The sequence below is a fragment of the Cyanistes caeruleus genome, chromosome 20 (assembly GCF_971803275.1).
Source record: "Cyanistes caeruleus chromosome 20, bCyaCae1.hap1.1, whole genome shotgun sequence".
In the NCBI taxonomy this organism is placed as follows: domain Eukaryota; kingdom Metazoa; phylum Chordata; class Aves; order Passeriformes; family Paridae; genus Cyanistes; species Cyanistes caeruleus.
In genome coordinates this window covers 5,668,121-5,682,759 of record NC_141720.1, presented here as the reverse complement: position 1 = coordinate 5,682,759, position 14,639 = coordinate 5,668,121, and the positions used below count along the sequence as shown (strand labels likewise).

At 41.4% G+C, this 14,639-nt stretch overlaps 1 protein-coding gene and 1 long non-coding RNA gene across 2 annotated transcripts in view; both read right to left on the bottom strand.

Annotated features, from left to right (window-relative positions):
* Positions 1 to 14,639, bottom strand: part of ABL1 (ABL proto-oncogene 1, non-receptor tyrosine kinase) — a 77,503-nt gene that overhangs the window by 59,866 nt on the left and 2,998 nt on the right. The window lies entirely within an intron of this gene.
* On the bottom strand, positions 7,215 to 14,263 carry LOC147649702 (uncharacterized). The gene is made up of 2 exons (XR_015278107.1): positions 10,837 to 14,263; positions 7,215 to 10,774 (listed from the first exon to the last, which is right to left on the bottom strand). It is a non-coding gene; the product is annotated as an uncharacterized LOC147649702 (long non-coding RNA).

The following is a 14,639-nucleotide window of genomic DNA, read 5'->3' as shown; positions in this document are numbered from 1 at the left end:
GCATTTCACCCTGCTCTTCTGCAGGTACAGTTCTGCTCGAAGTAACACTTCATTGTCCACCTATCACAGCAGGAGACACAGCCAAAACCAATCTGATCAAAATCTACAGGAGTTACTTCTTCCCTCAGATGAAGGGTGATCAGACCATTTAAAAAGCAATGCAAATAACCAGGTTCATAAATACATTTATCCATTAAGGAGTCTGCACCATGTCTCTGCAATGTTATTTACGTGTCTGAAAGCTGTTATCTGAGCTATTATCCAGCACAGAGACTAAAAAAAGATATTCTGAGTGTATTAGCAGCATATTGAAATGATTTGTGCAGATTCCTTCCATTCAGATACTGTTGATGCTTGAAATATAATGAGGGGTCTCAAACAGGAAACTTGCACATGTACTATAAGCAGGGAAAAAGCAATAATTAAAAAAAAATTAGGAATTCTCCAGTGCAAACATTTCCAACTGCAAGCTGATTCTCATTATCTTTCATCTGCCAGAAAAACAAATTAAAATATCAATCAAATGTAGTGATCCAGGTAAAAGTCTTAAACTGCATCTTTGGTTCAATAACAGCAATTATTGTGTCACTGTTCTCAACTCGTTGAGCTCCTCAAATGAGATCAGAAATGACTGCAGAAAAAAACCCAACAACACAAAATCTCAAAAAAAAATCTGTCATCCACAAGACCTGAATTACATTTGAACAATGACATTTTTGTCTCCAAAACAGGTAAGAGCAAAATGAAAATAAGGTTGTCAGCACCACCATTATGAAATGTTAGCCATAAAAACTGCTACTGTAGAGTTTTCATTTGCTTTATTTACTAGGATTTTTCTTTTTTTTCAAGAGAGAATCAGTCTGAAGCTTTGAAGTGTGTGAAAACAACGTGTCAGTATCAGATCCTGGAGGAGGAAAGGCTGCTGAACACGGCTGAGAGACACTTGCTGTGACACTGCAAGCCCACCGTGGGTACAATGTTTGTTTTACACCAGGGTATGGAGCTATCACAAGTTACACACAGGAGTGGATCTTAAAGCTCTGCTTGTTTTCCACCAAGACAAGAGGAAATGCATATCCAGCAAAAGAGCACTTGGATCCACATGAGTCCAGGCAGTTTTCCTTCATCTGCATGGATCAGACCATAAACATAAAAATTAAAATACTGACAAATAATAGAAAGTACTAGAATTAGTGGAAAAGCTCTGTCTGTAACATGCATCTCCAGGTCTATCTGTAGTCCTGGTGCTTTACAAGTTGAGATTTCCTAAGGAAATTCCCTACAGCAATGCCTCCAATACTGTCTTTATTCTGGAAAAGCCACTTTGGAGTATTCAGACCCTGATCTCTCCTATGCCAACTGTCAGCTGAGCATGAATGTTCTTTAAAACAATAATTAAGAACCAGTGGAGGAGGGGTAATTTCCTTACTGGTACAAGGTCTGTGTTTTCCCCGTAGCCCATCCTGGCAGGGATCAGCCATCACAGGCATCCAAGGACTCTGGTGTGGCTGCTACCAGATGAGATGAGCTATTAGTTATGGCCCAGTTCCTACAGGACAGATGTCCTCCCTGCAGTCCATAAGCACAGCCATCAGCCTTGCTGACAGCATCAGCAGCTGGGGAAGTGGGGTAGGACACACTAAAATGCCCTTTCTCTCCCTAAAACACCCAGAACCCTTCCCTCAGGCACCACAGCCACACTCTCACTGCCACTGCCTGTAGATCTTCAGGGACTCTTCTGCCAGGGGTTTCAGACTGACACCTTTTGAAGTGCTACGTTCATGTAAATAAGTAGTTTTTCTAAGAACAAATTAGTTGAGCATATTCTCTGAAGTTATTTCATTTGTTTTTGCTCCTGTTCATTTATTCCAATCTGCTGCACCTTCCCTTGGAGAGGTTATTAAACGTTCTGCTAATGGGCGCCAGCACTCGTTTAATTCTTCCTAATGAATGTATGAGTGAGTAGCGGAAGCTATTATGTAGGGCTTAATAAAGGGCGGGAAGGAATTTCCTAAAATTTATTGCCACAGGCTGCTGCTTGAAGATAAAATAAATGGTAATTGCTTGGAACAGGAAAGAGGAGGATGATAAAATGTCCCCAGACATGAGGTAAAAAAAATACCAAATGCTCCGAACCAAAATCTCAAAGCCCGAAGGATCATGAAGGCAAGATGGACTCCTCCAGCTTTAGCTTTCTGATAATCCTTAAGACTTTTCCTTTGAATATGGATGCTGAAGGATGAACTCGATCTCAGCTGGAATGGTTATCTTATGACACAGAAAAGACATATATTTTTTAAAGAGGCATTAATTCAGAGTGCATCTTATGAAAATAATACTTGAAGGAAAGAGACAATGTAGAGGAAATGGAAGGACAATGTTTCTGGACTATTGAGTCCAGCAATACAATCTTCCCTAAAATATAGGCTTTGCAGAATGAAGGAGACACAGATAACATTTTGCTACAATTATGTTCCTTCCTTCCCATTGCTGTGTTGGTCAGGGTTCATGGAAGAAGAGAAATTGCTGAGACGTGAACCTGTGCATTGTTTGCTCAATTTCTGCGACTGTTTGTTAAAAGAGATAAAAATCTGCAGGCTGGATGAGAAGAAGTGTCTGAACTGGAAGTCCCAAGTGTCTGTCCTGCTCCAAAGTGCTGCAATCACACCAACAACCTCCCAGCAAGCTCCAGGTCAGGCCTCAACAACTGGTGAGAACAAAGTGGAAATCTAAGCCCCATCCCCTGTAATTGCAATGTAGAAGAAAAACACAGGTTTTCAAAACAAAGCTTCTTGTTATAACTCACAACAGCCTCCTGTCCACATAATCCTTCAGGCTTCGTTCAGACAGCGTGATCCAGTCATACAGATGAGTTTGGCTAAAAGCTTTGATCCATCTCCTCAAGAAAGCTGAAAAGCCAGTTTCCCAAGAACACGTCTGATTTTCTGATTCCACTGAGCTGTTGGAGGTAGTAGTTTGCACCTTAGAGACTGCGAAAGTGTTCTCTACCATCAGGCTGTTCAGGAGTTACACCAACTCACATGTTTAATTACAGAAGCAGTGATCAATAGCTCAAGGGTCACAGGCTGTGGTGGGAGAGGAGAGCAGGGATGTCAGGGACATCTGGATGTCACCTTATCCGGATGCCACCGGCCTTTCAAGTCCAGCTGTCCCATAAAGGACACTGCCAGTCTCTAAGGACTGTCCTCCCAAAATACACAAGAAGGAACAACTATAGAAAGATGCCAAAATATCAATTTGAGTGGGCAAAACAGACATCTCCCTTTACTCAAAGGGGCAGAAAGAAAGAAATACTATTTTCAATAGCAAGCTAATATATCCAAGAACTTAAAAGCTGACCTGAGAAGAAAAACAAGATTAGGTTTGCTCTTTTTTGCTGCTTTGGGCAGACAAAGCCCCTCTCTGAAAACCACCATTTTTCATGCCAGCTTTGACCATCTTAAAACCAGGAAAAAAGAGGATAAAATCCAATTTTTCTTTCTTAAATCCTTGGCAGGTCACCTGCAGGAGCAGGCCAAAAGCTTTTCTAGCAGGCAGTAAGAAATTATTACTTCCTTTCTAAACAAGGATTTCAGTTGCTTCAGCTCAACTGCAGGATTTCCATAGTCTTACACAATACAAAGCAATCACTCAACCTTGCAAGAGCATCCAATTTGAAAATGGACAGCTATTTCTTAAAGAGAAAAATCAACAATTTGATAGAGACAAAGAAAACAAACAACACCAAAATAATCAAAACAAAAGTAAACAGCTTTAGCACACTGGAAGACAAAAGGTGAGCACTTACAAGATGAGTGTGAAATACCAGGGATATACAACACAGATTCTCAAGGATCAAAAAGGATCAAATTTGGGTGGCTATAGGATAGGCATCTACTAGAGGCATTATCCAGGAAGAATTTAATCTTTCTCCCACTCCAATGAATAAATCAAAACCAAATAAACGTGTACAGTATTCCATGTTGGCATCAGTACCTGTACAAAAGTCAGAGCTTCCCATTTAAACCAGCAAACACAAACTATTCCATCTCTGAGGACCTTCAAACACTTCCACACTTTCAACCCTCTTCCCCTCTTATGAAGAAATCTTATTACTGATTTATATGGGTTATAGAGCAAGAAGTTGCAGGTTTATGATAATAAAGAACATAGATAAAGGATCTGGTTTTGACTTAGGAATAATCCAAGCAGGTACTTAACTAACTGTGATGCTATTCCCTGCTACAAGGAATAATGCAGGATTTTATCTGCCTCAGCACCAGTGCATCCCTGGAATCACTGCCTACACACACCTCAATTACCCAGCCTGAAAATATACATTTTATTTATCCACAGACAACCCCCAACAGGGAGGAGAAATTATTGAAAAAAATTTCAGTTATTCTTTGCAACATAACACTGATGGCAGGTGCAAACAAAAAGTTGCTTTTCTTTCTGCATTATTTGGTCTGCTTTTGGTAGCACATGGCTACTGTGTGCAAGGGCCAGATGTGGAAGGAAAAGTGGAGGTGGCACAAGGAAAAGCAGGATCCAAAGTCCCTGTTGCAGTTTATCTGTGGTCTCACAGTAACAGGAGCTCTGTCACCCAGGTTGGCTTGCAGCTACCCCTGCAGCAGGACGTGGCAGAAGAGCTCTGGAGAAGCCATGAACATTTCCATGGCTCTACCCCCCCATCCCTGCTATCTGCTTTTACTTGTGCATCTCATAAAACACCCCCAGGCCAACCCCTGGCAAGGCCAGCTCCTCAAGCCAAAGCTTTATAAAACATCCCAGGTATGATCCCAGGCTAAAAGCAATTCCCTCACCATAGCCGCAAACCTTGGATGCTCAGATTGACATGTCAGCCTCTGAAATCAAGAGTCAGGGCAGGGAATTTGTACTCCAGACGAGCTGGAAGTGCTGCATGGCACAAGGAGGTGAACTCCAGCATCCCTGGCTGCTGTGGGGCTCTGTTTGGAGCTGTATTCACACAGCTCATCCCCACCACGACATGAAGTTAAGGTGTAGGTGCACTGACAGAACTTCTCAGCAAAAGCTCTCTCACAGACCTCCTCCTCTATCCCTTTTTTGCCTAAAGCATTGCACTCAGATTGGCTTTCTAAATACCCTTTTTGATGGGGAGAGAGGCACAAGGGGAACCGTCCAACATACTCTAATCCAATTTCTTGTAGTCTAAAGAAATCCATTTGTTCAGCTTTGCATTCGGCATCCTTGTGATACTAATTTTTAACAGCACTGCTTATTTGGATCCATTTTCAATAAATCAGAATTTGATTACAAGTCAGGAATGCACCCTGCAATTACCTTTTGAGTGTGAGTCCTCTCAGGTAAGACCTTACCCTCCAGAGGAGGCTGCAGAGCTCCCCTCGACTCATCCCTTATGGACACCTCCACATGGCTGACCATGGATACAAACAGAACACACTGCAGTAAGATAAAGAGAACTCAAATCCAAGTCTGATTGTGCAAGGCTGTAGTAAAGAGGTTTTGGAGTAGAAGATAGCACCTTTAAGTGCACAGGGTTAGTCTTACTCCTAAAAATTTCAGAAGTTAGTACATTTTTAAAATTCAGCTGCTAGCAATTCCAATTTGAGCATCATAAAAAGTACTGTATTAATAATTGAAATGTAAAATGCCTGTTTGATTCACTCCACCCCTCAGTCCCCCTCCCTAAAGGGCTTGTTTGCCTTAGGGGAGCATTTCACAAGCAGCACATCAACTTTCTGAAATACAACTTCAGCAGACGAAAGCCTCATAAGCACAGAAGAGCCACCTTCCTTCCAAAACTGGAATTTAAAAAACCATGACATCCATGGAGCAATTTAAAGGTAGAATGGCCAAGATATTTCAGCCCAACCAAGCACTTTGGCTAGCACACAGTGTAGTTATTTCACAAGTGGCTGACTGGTGATCTCCCCATTTCAGCCACAACATCCACCCTTTTATCTCCCGGCAAAGTTCTGCCACAGCCGCCCTGACTCAGGGCATGGGGGTGACGAGGCACCCTCAGCACCAGGTGATTCAAGACTGTCCATGGTCATGAAATGTGTCTCATTCCAGAGGCTCCACATCATCCCACTCCCCAGTCCTGCTGAATTCCACCGCTTCCTAATTTGGGAACGCTGCAGATGACAGCGATGGCTGAGCTGGAAAGCGACTGCTCTGTTGGTGCCTGTGATTTTCACCTCCACGTTTTTAATGCCTCTGTAGTTAGGCAAGACTAAATGATGTGGACACGGCCACCACCATGCAATACTCACTTTTCTGGGGAAAAGTAGCCCAAGTTAACAAATTACAACTAAAACACCTCACTCGATTTGTGCCGCTTATTCCTATGAGTGGAATGCAAATGTTTCGAGTTAACATTTCATGGTTCTTTGAATCCTTACCTGATAATAAATGCAACACTGATCTATTTTCATTTAAGGTTTTTCAAATCCTGTGTTTTTAACCACCATTACAAAGCCACGCTGCTGCTCAGTGAAGTTCACAATTCCTCTCAGGAGAGGTCGGCTTATCAACACTGCAGCAGGTCTTCAATGAAATGTCATGTGTTGCCTTTGCTTTGCAGAGGAAAAACTGCACTCACCAAGATGATTATATTAGCATTTCAAGCTAGCATTTGCCTCCAAAAATCCAACCTTTTTTATTCTAATTCTTCTTTTTTTCTTGGCTTTAAATATTACCTGCTTAAGAGGTAGCTCAGTATGTTTTGCAAACCAGCCACAGCCTTCAGGATTTGGCCCTCTCCAGACCCGCTGCTGCAGCAAGTCCAGAATTAACTCCCAGATTATGTCTCCAAATTGTATTTAACAAGCACAACAACCCACACCACATCTGGTGGTGTACCCGTGGTCATGAAAAGCCTTTTTTAACCCGCTTTTCAGCAAGAGCAAAGTAAAAACCACCAGCAGTTCTCACAGGGAGTGCTAAATTATACTGACTTTTCCCCAGCACATTTTTTTTCCTAATGACATGGAACTTGAAAGGTTGAGCAACATTTACACTGTCTTATGTGACCACCTCATAACAATAATTACTACTTAATACCTGGAACATGATAGCACCTTGACATCCAACCCTCTGCGTGGAAGGCACTATTTAGACATAACAGACAATCTGCAGAGCCCAGGGAAATTACAGCTTCTATATGAACATCAACAGTATCAAATGATGGGAAGAGCTTTGTCTTCCCTCCAGCTCATTTCCTGTAAAGGACATTTATTTTCTATTAAACAGCTGCATATTGAGAAAAAAAAAAAAGAATGTATACAGCAAACACGTTTAGTGCAATCCATCAATAAATCTTTTAAGAAGTAACAGTTTGATTGCAGAGACTTTTAAATGCAGCTTCTTATCCATCCAGCTAAATATATTAAAGAAGAAATAACAGCTTGGCATTTATTCAAAACTTTTCATTTGAGCTTTCCTAAGTTATTTGCAAACATGAGGTGTAGCCAGACAACAATAGCTCTAATAGCTGTTCCAGTTATTCAGGCTAAAATGGGATGTAGTTTTTAAATTAACATTATGTGTTGTCAGATTTATATCAGGAATGAAAAGAACTTAGAGCAAATAAAAATAATAAAAATAAAACCCCATTCTCACATACATATTTATAGCTTAAACTATTTTGCTAGATATACTAAATCTTCTTCATTATTGTAAAATTCTCCCACCCAAAAGAGATTTGAATAAAATGGAGTATTATTAAATTGCGGCTTTGCTTTTGTAAGTATTGTTATGACTTCATAACAATTTAACTCCACAATTAGCTTTGTGAGAGCAATTCTGACATTCAGATAACAACTGTGTAAATAAGGGTCACAGGCTGAATTTGTTTCCAGATATTCCCTGAGCATCCCTGCCATAAAAAGCTCATTTTCACACATGTTGAACTCAATGCTACAAGAGGATTTACCAAATCAATTTCTATACTGAGAAGAATCTAATATTTAATATTAGGAAAGTATTTATATTTTTAAAAAGTCCGTGCATCATAACAAAAGAAATAGAGGAATTAGATCAAATGCAGAAGACATCAATAAGTGAAAAGGAATGCAGAACTGAACTATTTCTTTTCTTTTTTAAACAAAGAAAGGGCTGAAATGGAGCTTGAGGAGATGAGGGAGCAAGATTTTCCCATTAACAGTGAAAGCAAACATCACCTACCAACCTTTTTTTCATCAGGAAGCAAGCACACAAAGATTACAGGTTCTAATAGCATCTAAAAAGACTTGGCAGCCACCATTTCTGAAATTCGCAGTTGTCACTTCTGACCCTGGTTCTCACCATTAAACTTTTACTCATTTCCAAAACGATTCTCACTGTGGGAACTGTTTTAATCGGAGCAAGTTAGTGAAGAGTCACAGAAGACATCTGGTGGCCAGTGCACCAAATGACAATTTCATTTGCTTTACACCTTTGTAATAAAGCTTAAATTTTATTTAAGTAAATATTTTTTAACACTAAGTTAATTAAATAATTTAATTCACAAAAACACAAGTGAAAACAGTTGTGTTTACTGCATTACAGCCCTGTGATAACCCTCTGTGGTCAGGCCAGGAACTGAGAACTTGGGAACAGCCCTTCACCAGGTATGTTAAATGAGGCAGAACCTAACAAGCAGCTTTTGAATTTGGGCAACTTGAACACGAATGACAGAGCAAACATTTCCTGAAAGCCCAAGGAATTTCCTATTTAAAATTTCCATGTCCTTATCCCACTACCATTCACACATTCAGCCCCTGGAAAAACAGCCTTGTTTATTCTGGGAACACACACACAATAAAAAGGTCATGAAAGAGCCATCAGTTCCCCCAGGTGTGGAGTGGCAGGAGATCAGCTCACTGGGGTCACTAACAAACCTGACAGAGCTCATGTGAGTGTGTTTTGGATTCTGGATGCACAGAGCAAGGGAAATTTCCTCCTCTACAGCATCAGCATGATGGGAAACACAGGGAACATGTCCAGGGCACTCTGTACTTCCAACAGAGATGGACATTGGACAGGGAACAAACAGCAGGTCAGAGAATGGGGAATCCTGTCCTCCAGCAAGCCTTGCCATCCAAAACTCAGGCATTTAACAGGCAGCAGAGGATGTAATTCAATAATGTAATTCAATATACTTCTCATCCCACATTATTCCCAGTTTCTGACGCCATCACTCCCTCTTTGATGCAAATGTGGAGTGCAAAGCACAGCAGAGGAAGGTTCAGCATTTTACTATTTTATGAGCTCTAAGGAGAGACTGGACCAAACAACATTTGCTGCTGCTCAGACAGCACTTCAAAGGAGGAATCTATAGAGAGGCAGACTGGACACAGCTCAGGCCCTGGGAAGACGTGGCAGGAATAAGGTAGGAACTGAAGACAGCCAAAATGATAAATGCACCAAAATGCCTTAGAAAAGCGGCACTAATGGATAAGCAGCTTCTCAAGGCAGGCAACATGTAGCAATATTGATTCTTTAATACACACAATGAAACCAAAGTCTTAATGATTAATAATCTGTTGTGAAACTCTATTCATTAGGTAAAAACAGTGCTCAGAGATGACACAACATAAATCAGGCAGTCTCCTCACTCATGAAAGAATGATGAGCTTGCTCGCATCCATGTAAATTAGCAACAATCACTCTGCATAAAAGCAAGCTCCTGCTTTTCACAACCCAGCTGGTAACAGCCAGGAAAAAATGCTGGGGAAAAAGAAAACACTCACAAAACCCCCTAAATCTAATTTCAACACTAATTTCAGAAAGTACTTAAGTAAAAACTAAAGCAAGCTGGTATTCAGGACACACTTGCCTCGGCATTACAAGGAGATGTGTAGAAAGGGACTCCTCCCAGAGTACAGCACACCATTTTAGCAGAATTATATCACATTTTGCCACAAGCGTAATAAAACTTCCAGCCATCTCACAAAAAATTATGCTTAATATCTAACTGCAACACTGGCATTAAACACAGACATTTAAAGAAAGACCAAAGTTAAGAGCTAAGTAAGAACTAATTTAGTTAAGAACTAAGGAAAGGCATTGACTTAGGTAGCTTTACTCACTAAAATTGAACATGCATTACCTTTTTGCCCAAGAATCCTCCTTAAACCAATTAAATGGACACTCTGGAAAGGAGATTAATAACCTCTACAGATTGTTTAGATTGATCTTCAATCAACATAGAGCAGAGAAAGAGCTGACTGATAAGAGAGTCATGGATGCAAAGAAGCAAGAGTCTCTCTTGCTTCTGCTGGAACTACTCTGGATGTTCCTACAGCACAGGACTTCTGGGACTCACAACAGACCTTTAATAAGGAGACTGCTTCTCACAAGAATAGCTCAGCTCTGTTCTGAATTGACAGAATGATGCTGGGTGCAGACACTGGTGCTCCTCACACGGCTCTTAACAGACACTGCAGAGAGAAGGCAGCTCCTTCCCCCGCCAAAGAAAAAGGAAAGTCCATGTGCAAAAATACCCCAGAAGGTCACTAGTGTTTCAAAAACTGCTTTCAGTCTTTGTAAATGCAAATCAGAGTGTTTTATACAGCTGAAAGAGGTAGCACCTGCAACACACCCAATGTCCACCCACACAGTGCCACAGCCAGGTTTTAAATTTTATAGGGTGGATCAAGTACACTGATGGAGCTGCAGGGATGTCCTGGCAATGCTGAAACACTCCAAACAAGGCCCAAAACTCACTGCAGGATGCTATGAACCTTCACTGAACACAACACTGGTATCAGATGGGTGTTAAGAGCTGGACTAAGTCCTGCAGCTCTGCATGCCCACTGCCTGGTGTCAGCTCAGAGTGTTCCTGACCTGGCACCTGCCACAGCGCTGGTTACAGTCCCATCCACACCAGGGCTATTAAAACACTTTCCCAATTATTTCTTGTCTGCTTTATCACAGTTCCTACAAGCACAGCTGGAAACACATCCCTGTTGTTCCAAGGCACAACCCAACAGCATCCCCACCCTGAAGTGAGAGTCAACAAGACAAGGCTTTCCAAGGCCATTTTCACCTTTCTGCACCCTCATGCTTTGCCACATGCCACAGAGCCTGACACTGAGAGCACCAGGGATGCAACTCAGGACTCTCAACGCTCAGCAACAGGACTGTGTCAACTCCTCACTTTCAAGCTTAAGATTTAAAGTTTTTAATGTAAAATACTGCGAGTTTGATGGTAAATGTTGAAGTGTGCTGAAAGAAAATGATCGCCTACAAGGAAAGATTTCTATGCTAATACCCTACAGCTTTCTCTTGCTTCCCCCTATCCTGATTTCCTACCATAGCCTTCCTATTAAAATTTGTAAATAAGAATGCAGAACTAGCATAATCTGCTAATGCGAGTCTGGCATACGAGCAACTGCTACCTATTTGTCATGAAGGAGCTCAAGAGCTTAAATATGGCAAGTTATCAAAGATTACTCAGTGCACAAAACAGAACTGCTTTTGCCCAGGAAAGGGATTAGTCTTTCTCCATCATCATCATTATCATCCACCTTGGCCTGTGGAAAAGCAGTTTAAAAAGTCTTAGGTCTCCTTCCAAACATACTCCAACCATAGATCAAGTTTTGTGGAAGAGCTTCTTAGCAAAACCCAGTGGTATTTGATAATTGGAGCAGTAAAAAATACAGCAAGTGGTTTTCATGATGAAAAGGGATACAGTCAGAAGCAGCAAACAAATCTGCATTCAGCATGCAGCAGATGTCAGCATTAACCAGGCTAATACTGAGGCACAGTGAAGTTGGATACATAAGCAATGATCCCAAAAGCTGGGGATAAGTCTTTCCTAATAGAGATGGAAATTGAAATTTGGGAGCTGCCAAATCTCCAACCTTTGTCAGTTCAGAATGAAAACCTGAAATACTGAAGGCAGACTCTAAAAAATGAATTCCAATTAGGACAGTGCTAATGACCCAACTTCAGGTGAATGGTCTAAAGTGGAGTCAGGAGTAGTAAAGAAGTTTCTCTGAAGTCTCAGATTTTGCAGCTGGTGAAGCAGAGAGAGTATAAAAATGCCCTGAGGTACAATGGAAAGAGATAAATGCAGGGGTTTTAAGTACAGGGGTTTGAAGAAACACTTCTACTATGGAAGGAGTCTCATTTAAATCATTTCCATGTATGGACAATTGACTATCTAACAAATGTATATTGCATATAAGGAAGACATATTGAGCTCACCTGTAGGATAAAAGATAATGAGTACAAAAATCAGACCTTGAAGATAATCTTGTACCAAAACCTTCCACGACCCCAGGTTTCTCCAAGCCCCATCCAACCTGGCCATGGACACTTCCAGGGATCCCAGGGCAGCCACAATTTCTCTGAGCAACCTGTGCCAGGGCCTCCCCACTCTTCACAGTGTGATACTCTCTGTATATCTAATCTACCCTCAGTCAGTTTGAAGCCATTCCCTGAGTCCTGTCACTCCAGACCCTTTCCAAAGTCCTTCTCCAGCTCTCTTGGAGCCCATTTAGGCACCGGAAGGAGCTCTGAGGTCTCCCTGGAGCCACCTCTGAGCGAAACACCCCCAGCTCTCCCAGCTGGCTCCAGAGCAGAGGGGCTCTAGCCCTTGGAGCATCTCCATGGCCTCCTCTGGACTCTTTCCAACAGCTCTGTGTCCTTCCCATGCTGAAGACAGCACTGCAGGTCTGGGTCTCAGCACAGAGGAGTACTGGGGGGAGAATCTGCCCCCTTGCCCTGCTGCCCACACTGTGGGATGAGCCCAGGATATGCTTAGAACTGATTATAATGTCATTTATTAATTTTCGCAATTCAAGTACTTGAAACATGAAACTTAACAGCATAAAACAAGATAGATTATTAAACATAAAGATCCTTAAAATTTATTTTTAATCAATAATAAAGGAAATGAAACTTTTAATTGTTGGGATTTTTCCTCACAGTGAACTGTATAGGGCACATCTCCAACTGGAAGCTGTGGCAAGCTGGTGCTATAGATCCATTTTGCACAATTGCTTCCTAATTAAAGCAGTAAAACTTTCAGCACCCTTGTAAGAAGAATTCAGATCTAATATGACAGAGACTGTAGTTGGCTGACTTCAGCTATATTCAGCACTAAATGTATAAGAAAAATGGATCCAGTTCTGCAGTTTATCTCTCTTTACAGTGAGGTAAACAGCTCATTTAAGCTTCCCTATCACTCACCTGCTGGAAGAGAAACTCTAAAACTGCATTTTATCTTACTAAGAAAGACTATGAAAATGCCATTTTTGACTGAGTGCTTTATCAATCTCTTCCTCATCTCTGCATCATTACATGTATGTAATGATTAGAGTTCATTTTTTAAGCCTTCGAGTGCTGCTTTTGCTTGGAGATACTGTTCTACCAACATGCTTCAGGGGATCTGCTCATCATTCAGCACAGCATCACCTCCAAGAGACAGTCAGAGAAGGTGTGGTGTTTGCCAATCGCTCCAGTCAACTCCTGCCAACTCTGGGATCAGAGCTGAGCCCTCTGAGAACACACCTTTCTTTTCAGAAGTTTGAGTTTTGCTGAAATTAACATTCTGGAAAGGCGTAAGATACACTAGTGTGCAAATTTCAAGGTGCAGGGACAGTCTTTCCCCTTAACCATCTACTGACCACACCTTTTTCTCAGCTGGATATCCCCAAAAAGCAGTGACTACAGACTCATTTCTCACCAAGAAAAGCAGAAAAAAAGAAGAAAACTTTGCCTTTATAATTCCTCTCAAGTTCAAGCTTGCAAGCAAACTGTGAGCTAGAGTAATCTGCAGCAGGGTGAAATTTGTAAAATCCCAGCAAGGGCTACTCTTGCTGCCCAGGGTAACGACACAAGCACGAACTCCAGCTTGTGAAACTCCCTCTGTGGGGAAAGTAACAGCACAAAGAGAGAAGCCCAAAACTTGCCCATAGATTACTTTTCTCCCCTTAAGGCACTCCTCAATTGTCAGCTCATGACAAAATTTAGAGGTTTTCTGCATTATTCTCACAGAACATTTGAGCACCAGCAGAGCTGATTTCTGGCCAGTTGCCTCCTTGGCTTTTCAGAAGCCTCTCGATGTGTTGCTTTGGGTGCTACGGAGAGTGCGATGACCGAGAAATGGAATTACTTTCCTGAAAGTTATTTTGCCTTACACTGTTAGTATCTGATATTCTTCACTAACCCTTTCAGCCAAAATCTGATACTTCTGAAGCAATCCAGATCTTCCACTAAATGCCTGCTGAATGAGCTTCAGCAGAAGTTCACGGGTAATGGTGCCACCAAAACAGGATCATGAATATCTTTATAAAAACACAACCCTAAAAGGAGAGCCCTGCTACCAAAAGTTCCACTTCTTTTGTCTCCTTTATCATGGCCTTTAATACACAAGAACTTCAGAGAAGCACATTTAAGAATTCACCTGTCTCTAGGGGGTTAAGTGGTCCACCATGGAATTTCTCCTTAAGCATTTCTTAATTATGAAAAGCCAGAAACATGATTTTCCTGGGACAAACTAGTTCCCACAGTGCAACAGAGAAACCAGATACAGTGATTAGTATTTAGAGGAAACTCTGTAATGGCTATGAAAGGGAAACATGCAAACATTTAAGCCCTGAAAAAACACCAATCTTTTTTCTGTGAACTACAGCCCATGG